At 43.0% G+C, this 6,567-nt stretch overlaps 1 long non-coding RNA gene across 2 annotated transcripts; it reads right to left on the bottom strand.

The window, feature by feature from the left end:
* Window positions 1–4,046: 4,046 nt before the first annotated feature.
* On the bottom strand, window positions 4,047–6,350 carry LOC120695917. Of its 2 annotated transcripts, XR_005683944.1 has the most exons (4): window positions 5,828–6,350; window positions 5,185–5,587; window positions 4,982–5,048; window positions 4,047–4,427 (listed from the first exon to the last, which is right to left on the bottom strand). It is a non-coding gene; the product is annotated as an uncharacterized LOC120695917 (long non-coding RNA). The 2 variants fall into 2 exon arrangements; XR_005683943.1 differs by having other exon boundaries at window positions 5,185–6,350.
* Window positions 6,351–6,567: the final 217 nt, after the last annotated feature.

The following is a 6,567-nucleotide window of genomic DNA, read 5'->3' as shown; positions in this document are numbered from 1 at the left end:
ATATTTAATACTTGTATTGTTTTTGTCACATATTTTGTTTGTGGGATTGTATTATTACTGATTGCAATTCATTCTCAGTGTTATATCAGTATATATTGCACCACATTCCTGTCGCAACTGTTTGCATCTTTCATGTTCATAGTAGTTCCTTTGTCATTGGGGACAGAGTTGTACAGGTAGCGCCCTAATCCTTGGAGATATTCCTGATAAAGAATGATCCAAGCTGATATGGCAATATTTGTTGTTGTATAATGCCCTTCATTCCTTCTTGACTATAGAATGTGTTTGTTATGAACTATGAAGTTTGCTTGCTGAGTAATTAAGATACTCCTCTGTACCCTAAATAATTATCTGATATTTACCAGTTGTGCCCATCATTCGTTCACCCATTTTACCCATCTTTTTGGTAAGTGGTATTACTATTTGAGTCTTACAAGATTGATCTTTGTAGTTGTCACAATTTATTCTGCCTTTGAATAATTATTATATACATCTAAACATTATTGGGTGTTCCTAGCTGGCTGCAATGTTTGTGATTTCTTTTGCTCCGTTGTTATGAACCATGTAGTCTATCTTATACTCTATCAGTAAGTGGGTGTTCCTAGCTGGCAGCAATGTTTGCGATTTCTTTTTCTCAGTTGTTATGAACCATGCAGTCTATCATATACTCTATCAGTAAGTGGGTGTTCCTAGCTGGCAGCAATGTTTGCAATTTCTTTTTCTCAGTTGTTATGAACCATGCAGTCTTATACTCTCAGTAAGTGGGTGTTCCTAGCTGGCAGCAATGTTTGCGATTTCTTTTTCTCAGTTGTTATGAACCATGCAGTCTTATACTCTATCAGTAAGTGGGTGTTCCTAGCTGGCAGCAATGTTTGCGATTTCTTTTTCTCAGTTGTTATGAACCATGCAGTCTATCTTATACTCTATCAGTAAGTGGGTGTTCCTAGCTGGCAGCAATGTTTGCGATTTCTTTTTCTCAGTTGTTATGAACCATGCAGTCTATCTTATACTCTATCAGTAAGTGGGTGCTTGGGTTCAGAACTTTCGGATAATGGAACTCTTTCAATATTCTTAATTTGTTGACTTCATCACAAGTAATTCACAGGTCATGCTATGTTCGGAGCGTTTTGTTTTTTATTTCCTTCTGAAAGGGCAATTCAATTTACTTTACTTGTGATTTCTGTGCAGTGTTCTAAAAAACGTTTTTAAACGTCGTTTAATCTTGATTAAATGTTGAACGGTGGCCAAGCGTTGCGTTTAATCATAGTGTCGTTTAATCACAATATACGTTTAATCATGTTCAATCTACGTTTAATCACAAAAAACTCTAAACCATAGGCAAGCGTTCGCCTAGCGTTTAGTGTTTTTTAGAACCTTGTTTCTGTGTAATATATTACATAGGGAGGCAATGTAATTTTTATAGCTGTTCGATGCTAGAAAAAACCTATCCAGCACCGTTTAAGATTGTTAAACTAGTGAATGCAATGCAACGGACAAAGCACACTTGTCTAGTGCAATTCTGAACACATGGATAAACTTGTGGTTCCTTTTTCTAGAATATGCAATTGCTTTCGGGCACTTTCAATGTCTCAAATGATGATTGCAAACTTGTAGGCAGTGAAAAATTTGTTGGTCGCTATGTATAATGTACTCATTCAGTAAGGTTTTGGGAATGAACTGTCACGCCCTGAAAATTCAATTTTGAGTGGTGAATATCGTTGCGAATAAACTTATCCATCTTCTCGATTTTCTCAAGAATTCTTCAGATTATTTGCTCGCTTTAACCTCAATTCTTCTAGAGCTAATTCAATTTTCGGAAGCATCAAGATTCCTTTGACGAATCCTGAATACTCCTATTTTATTAACCTCTTCGTACCCTAAAATATTCTCTGAAAAATTTCAGGTTGAAAATCATTTCATATCCTTCTTTTTTTTTCGTTCTTCCTTTTTTCCTCTCCCCCTGGGCCTTACCACCCCCACCAGCCCAGTCAGGCCTAGCGTCCCTGTGCCTCCTGTGACTGTCCCTGCCGTCTTCCATCACGCGGGCACGACGAGGCATAGCCCTCCTGGACGCCGCCTTCCAGCCCTTCTCTTCCCTCCACCATCCATCCATCTCTTGCTCCATTGGAGTTTCATGGCTGTAGTGGGGGCTGCAACCCCCCCAGCCCCCTCTGCAGATCCGCCCCTAGCCTCTTTCCTGGTGTCTCCAATTCCCATGTCATCTCACGTATTTTTTCTCCAAGTTCCCATTGTCATCTCATTTGTTTCTGTGGATGCTAATTTTATCACTACTACTATAGAAGGAGAGACACCATCTCTGATTGTGTGGCTTGTTCAAATAGCAGTGTATATATATGGAAGTGTGCATGGCATCATAAATTTATATCATTATAAGCGCTTATGGCTGGCACTGGCAGGCAATTAATCTGGGCCTACTACATGATATTGATTTCAACATGCCTCATTTTTTGTTAAATTTGTGTGCTGCTGCCTTGAGGGTTCAACTAGTCGAGTGCTGGCAGACCATTTTGTCACTGCCGTACGTGTAGCACTACTGTGCACAAAAATAAAATCCAACATACCACTATAGCAGTTGGGTGAAAACTGAGACTCATACGCTCTGCCGTGAATGAGTTGCTGCCTATGCTCTTCTACCATGAAGCTGATAACAATTTTTGCACTTGACTGCAGTAAGGCCTGAAGCATGCATTTCGCTGATCTCAGCCAGCTTTCTGGTCAATCATTCTAGGCATTCAGCATTCTACACTTCTGCTCCGCTGAATGGCTTCCAATAATTCTACACTTCGTGCCCTGCAATTCGTTTATGGTTGTGATTAATTCTTATTCTTTTCTACGTTTTCCTTTCCAATGAGATTCTTTATAATTAAAATGTGCCTCTGTAAGGCCTGGTTATTGTGATGTAATATTTATAATACTTGATTAACACCATATGAAAAGTTAAAATGGCATTCTGGATGCTATTCTCCTTTGGTGTCATTTTATATTTTTCTGTATACTTCTGAATAGTTTAGAATTTTTTCATGCACCTATTTGCTCACTACTACAGAATTAGTCATTTGTTCCAGGTTATTTGTCCCGGCAGCCTTTGGGCTCGGGACAATATGTGTCTTTTGTCCCGGGTCCAACGGCTAGCCGGGCCAGCGGGGGGATAGGGGCCTTTTGTCCCGGTTGGAGACACCAACCGGGACAAAAGGGCGGCCTTTTGTCCCGGTTGGAGACACCAACCGGGACAAAAGAGCGGCATTTTGTCCCGGTTGGTGGATCCAACCGGGACAAAAAGCCCGCGTACCCTTTTGTCCCGGTTGGAACCACCAACCGGGACAAAAGGCCCCCCTTTTGTCCCGGTTGGTGTCTCCAACCGGGACAAAAGGCCTTGGCCCCCTTATCCCCTTCCCTCTCCCCCCGCCCGAGCCATTCAGCTCACTTGTTTCTTGCTGTTCTCGGCTCGGGAGAGAGGAGTTCTTGCTCATTTCTTCACCACATTTGTGAAGATCTTTGATTCCCCGTCCATCCATCGGCGCTAAAGGTTTGGGGCTTGTTTTTCTCTTCTTCCTTGGCTTGTATCACTACAAAAAATCTATTGATCCATGACGATTGAATTTCGTCACAAATCGCTGAAAAACCGTCATAAAACAGTATCTATGACGATCTCAAATAATGTCATGTATTGAGCGTCACAGATCACACCTCGTGACGTTTCTTAAATTTTCGTCATAGATTGCTTGATCCATGACGTTTTAAAACCGTCATGGAATATCCTCGGGCCCCCGAAGCCCAACCCAAGCCCGTTTTCTATGACGAAAATTAACATCACGAACAGTATAATTTTCGTCACAGATTCAATTGCCATGTCACACAATGAGGACATGGAAGATGACGTGGCCGATGACATGGCCATTATGTAGGAAGTAGTGGTGATGTGGCAAGTGACATGGCGAGTAACGTCAACCTCACAGCCCATTTTTGAATGGGCCCAATTCAATTGGGCCTAATTTCAGCCCAATATTTATTATTAGCTAACAAAATTCAGCTTATACACAACCCATTTACCAAAACAAAAGTTACAGCCCAAAAGTCACAATAAGCAATTACAGCCCAAATTATAACCTCATATCAATAATATTTGCATCAAACATCATGACACCAGAATAATGGATCACATAGTGTTTTCCATGAATTAGAACTAGCAATCTAACATTGCAGGACCAAAGACAACAAAATGAACCAGAAAAAAAACAAAAGATAGTTTTCACCAAGAGTATGAACCAGCAGCAGTAACTAAGCAAAGAATTCTTTTTCAACACGTATCAGTTTTGATGAGTGTTGTGGCAGAACATTTGGCTACAATGATTTCTTCTCTGCGAGGCTTCTATTCTAACCGCCAGTTCTTTAACCCTTTAAATCACCTGCAGAAATTAATGTCAATGCATAGTTAACTTTTGAGAATTGTAGGGAATAAAAATGCAGGAAACTTAATCAAATAAAACTGCAGGACATATGAACTCAAAGAGACAAAGCTGAGATATCAAACAGGCACACACACAGCTAAGATATTGCTGTACATTTATCCATAATTTTGTTGGCGTGGAACAGAATAACTATAACTACAGTGCTATATTAGGAAAGGTTTGAATTGTGGCAAACAGCTTGCAGCTAATTGAAAACAGAGACAGAGTAGTCATAGAAAGCAATCTTAATATTGATCTGACATGATACATATAAAAAATCAGTGCACTAGATGGTCATAGAAATCAATCTTACAGTGCTTTTTTTCAATGGAGAACAACTGAGGTATAAAGCATAATTAACATGTGAAAATATTAAACATAGAAAAGTGGACAAGATACATCAGATCACTAAAATAGGCCCTCCAAATACATGAGAATGATAACCTTGTACACAAAATCTATATACGAATTACACTATGTCAATATAAGCAGCAGGGGGATGCTAGTTGTACCTAGAGGTCTGACTCAACGCCAACAAGAGAGCCATTTGGTGCATGCGCCTACTGCCACCGGCTGAGACTAGAGATGCAGAAGAAAACACAAACCACCAGTCAAGTCTGAGATGCACATTTAAGTTCCTATAAATCATTTGTTTACAACAATGAGTTCTAGCTCAATTTGCATACACATATCATAAACAATGATGCAGCCTTACCAGGGGGCTCACAGCTGAGAGAATTCCATGCGAGCTCCTATGACAACACCTCTGTCCACAGCTCTCCCTTTTTCCCACGCTCATTCAGAAGCAATAATCCTGAAAGACATACAACAATATCTCATCCAATCAATCAATGCACAGGAGGGCGTCAATACTAACACAGCTGCAGTACAAACAAAACCTGTAGAAATCTGAAAAACAGAAGGCTATAGTCTCAATGCAATTTACAAGACCAATTCACAGTTAGGGGCAAGAGAGGAAGAACTCAAATGTGTGAAATTGTAGGCGAAGTAGCAGCAGTGAGCGAATATGCTAACCCAACTTCAACTTTACCAAAGAATTGCTCCTTTGCCAACAGAGATCCAAACATCATGTCACCACTGGAGCATTCTTTCGAGCACTTTACAGGCAACAATTATGGCGTGAGGTAAACTGCTGGTACAATTAGAAAATAGATAAATCTTAGTCAAGGCCGTGAAGAAGGGAATCAAGAAATTCAAGATGCCATGGAGGAGCCCCGTCATTCCCATGGATCAGGTATGGCCGCTGCTGCCTGCTGCTTCGTCCATATGCCTATCACAGCCATGATGGAGAGAAGGAGATGGCCGAGTGGTAGAAAAGGTCTAAATAATACGCAAACTTGAATCGCTGTTTGTTGAGTCGGATGCAGCAGCCGCTGGTGGATGAGTCTGCGGACCTCAACCACTCCGCAGGAGAGGAGCAATTGGATGAGCCCCCCGGCGGGGAGGCGCGGCGAGGAGGGGGCCCGAGTCCGCACTGGCAGCGGCCACTATACATTGTATATCTGCCGGGGCTGAGGCTTGGAGCTCGCCCGGCCTTCCTCCATGTGCCCAGACGGCTGCCGCGCCAGAGGGCCGTCGCGGCGGCGACGAGGTCAAGGGAGACGGTGGCCGCGGCCCTCGATGAGCGAGAGGGAGCAGCTCGCAGATCTGAGGAGAAAGAGAGGGAGAGGGGTGGAGGCCGGAGGGTTAGCCGCGCGGTGACGAGGATGCAAGGGCAGAGTGGGGCGGCGGGTGCGGAGAGCGGATCCGGAGAGAAGCAGCAGCGGTGGAGGTGGGAGGCGACGGAGGGCGCGAGAGGCCGGCGGTCGAGGTGGGCGTGGTTCGCCCATCGGGAGTAAAGCGGCGGAGGTGGAGGCGCGAGGAGGCGGCCGGCAGGGGTAGCAGGAGCGCGGAACAGGGAGGTAGGGTTTCGGCGGGCCTTATATACACATAGGGATTCATTCGAATCGTCGGATCGGAGATGTACGGCTGGTAAACGTCAGACCTTAGAGGAAAATGGCCCAGACAAGGTTTCATGGCCTGTTTAACATTTTTATTTTTTTTATTTTTATTGTACTACACCATTGTGAAGTAACAT

The sequence above is a fragment of the Panicum virgatum genome, chromosome 2K, assembly GCF_016808335.1.
Source record: "Panicum virgatum strain AP13 chromosome 2K, P.virgatum_v5, whole genome shotgun sequence".
Lineage (NCBI taxonomy): Eukaryota > Viridiplantae > Streptophyta > Magnoliopsida > Poales > Poaceae > Panicum > Panicum virgatum.
This window is presented reverse-complemented; position numbering and strand designations above follow the sequence as displayed.